The following is a 2,500-nucleotide window of genomic DNA, read 5'->3' as shown; positions in this document are numbered from 1 at the left end:
TACGCTCATGACCAGCATCCCAATACTATGGAAATGAAGGATTCATCTGACTTTCACTCTTTCATTCTTTTTTTCTTTCTCTCTATCTCTTCTCTCTCTTTCTCAGGCATCTTTCTATTTCTCCATCTCTCTGCATCAGTCTCTGTCTGTCTTACTTTCTTCCTCTCACTGTCTCTCTCTCATTCTGACTTTCTTTCTCCTCTTTTCTTCCACACTCATCCTATTCTCATCTTCTTCTTGCTCCCTCTCAGACCTCCACAGACTTTCATTTTTCCCTCGTCAACAGGCAGAGCTTTGGCAGGCCAGCAAAGCGAGCCACGGCAAGACATTCTCTCGTCCCAGTTGGCTGAGACTTAGAGAGAGAGAAGAAACTACCAGAGAAGGGAATAGAAAGAGAAGAAGATGATGAAGAGGGGATGAGGAAGAAGAAGGAGGAGATGGAGAAGTGTGCGTGGGAGGATGAGAGTGGGCAGAAGTGAGGCCTACATACAGGCACAATCTTTTGCGGGGAAAAAAAGAGAGAGGGAAGGAGGGATGGCGAGAGGAGAGATGGTCTCGAAAGGCCCGCTGACATTTTGCTATTGCTTGACTGCAGGAGATTAGGGGTTGGCTGGAGGATTCAGAGTTTCAATCTGTTTCTTCCCAGACTTCTTCTTTCCATTTCTTTTCTGTGTCTTCCTTTCCTTTCCTTTCCTCTATCTTGCTTCATTCATTCACTTTATTCATTTCATTACTTCCCTAGAGTTCCTTCTTTCCATCTTTCATTCTTATTTATTCTACATGTAGTTGCGTTGTTTCTCTGTCTCTGTCTGTCTGTCTATCTCTCTCGTCTGTCTGTCTATCTCTCTCCCTCTCGCTCTCTCTCTCTCTCTCTCTCTCCCTCTCTCTCTCTCTCTCTCTCTCTCTCTCTCTCTCTCTCTCTCTCTCTCTCTCTCTCAAGGTTCTGCACATGTACTGGCACATCCTCATGCCTATACTCCAACAAAATGTCTGTCTGCTGAATTCACATCTGCATAATCTGTATTAAACTCCATTGTGTAAAATATGCATGATTCAAAACTTAATAGACGCTGGGGAGAGGGGCAGGAGAGGTTAGGGATCCCCCACAGACCGCATAATTCATACAGCATAATTCAGGAACATGAATTCCTTTTGTGTCTTCGAAAAAAAAAAATCCCAGTGAAAGAAGACGTGTAGCCTAGAGAACAGAGGAATATGGGAAGCAACATCAGGAGAAAGAAAATCACAAAGGAACTAAAGGAGGACATCTGATTAAAGTAGGCTAAGTGGTGGCTTTTGTCTTTGGTGATCGACACTTGTGACTTTGATTTGTCTATTCTCTACAGATTCTATTCTCTAAAGAGTTGTACAGTCGTATAGTTATTTCTCTCCTTTTATTCTGTAAATCAGACACATATTATATGAGCAGAAATTCTTTCTATTCACATTCATCTGCACATGATCGCATCTAGCTAAACATCTACACTGCTGTTACATGATTCACTTCAGCCTGATGTGCTAGCTGCTGTGCTACTTTATTAAAATCTGTGATGATTCTGTTGTGTTGAGTAAAAAATGAATTGCACGACTCAAATATCTTCTACAACTCCAGCATCTATGAAGCAGTGTGGAGAAGAAGCCTAATACAGTAAGGTATTCCGTAGTAGCGTCTGCTCATTCTGCCCCCCTATCTACTTTGAAATGCTAAATATTTCATGACAACAAATTTGCAAAACAGAATTTAGACTCGGTGTGGTTTAAATATTTCATTGCGATTTGCTGTGCGGGCTGATGTTTATGTATATTAGACGTCAGGCCACGCGCTGTGTGTTTACTGGGGCAGAATAAGACACGCTGCGCTGTGGTCAGTGGTGGAACCAAACGCTAGCTGGCTGCTGTTAGCTTAGCCCAAGTGGCGGAAGCAGTCAGTCACAAAAACTCACACAGAGACACTCAACAGAGCAGAGGCTCACTCCACTCACACACGGCATGGATTATCATACAATGTTAATCGGAGGACAAGAAAAGCAGGGCGAATTGAAGAGTAGACAAATATGAACATTTTAAACAAAAAAGATGGATGGGAGAGATGAGGGAGAAGAGAAGAGAAGAGAAGAGAAGAGAAGAGAAGAGAAGAGAAGAGAAGAGAAGAGAAGAGAAGAGAAGAGAAGAGAAGAGAAGAGAAGAGAAGAGAAGAGAAGAGAAGAGAAGAGAAGAGAAGAGAACTTCCATTAGGGGAAGAAAGCTTAGAGGAAGCAGCCGGTGAATGGAAATGGCAAGAAAGTGGAGAGGAGCTGGTGAAAGTGGGTGACGATTGTGATAGAGTAGAGGGGGAGAAGAGGTAGACAAAAAAGATAGAGTGAGTGACTTGGACAAAAAAAGTAGAGAAAGGAGGAGGATAGACTGAGTGCAGGTGATGTGGGTGACAGAGGGCAGGGGGAAAGAGGTACAGGGAACAAAGGAAGAGGCACAAACAGTAAGTGATGTGGGTGAAAGGGGG

The 2,500-nt window shown here is 43.2% G+C and overlaps 1 protein-coding gene across 5 annotated transcripts in view; it reads right to left on the bottom strand.

The window, feature by feature from the left end:
* The window catches only part of ptprma (protein tyrosine phosphatase receptor type Ma), a 304,853-nt gene that overhangs the window by 274,094 nt on the left and 28,259 nt on the right, over positions 1 to 2,500 (bottom strand). The window lies entirely within an intron of this gene.

This window comes from Engraulis encrasicolus, chromosome 9 (genome assembly GCF_034702125.1).
Source record: "Engraulis encrasicolus isolate BLACKSEA-1 chromosome 9, IST_EnEncr_1.0, whole genome shotgun sequence".
NCBI lineage: Eukaryota > Metazoa > Chordata > Actinopteri > Clupeiformes > Engraulidae > Engraulis > Engraulis encrasicolus.
Note: the sequence above shows the minus strand (reverse complement) of the source record. Positions and strands in the feature narration are given on the sequence as shown.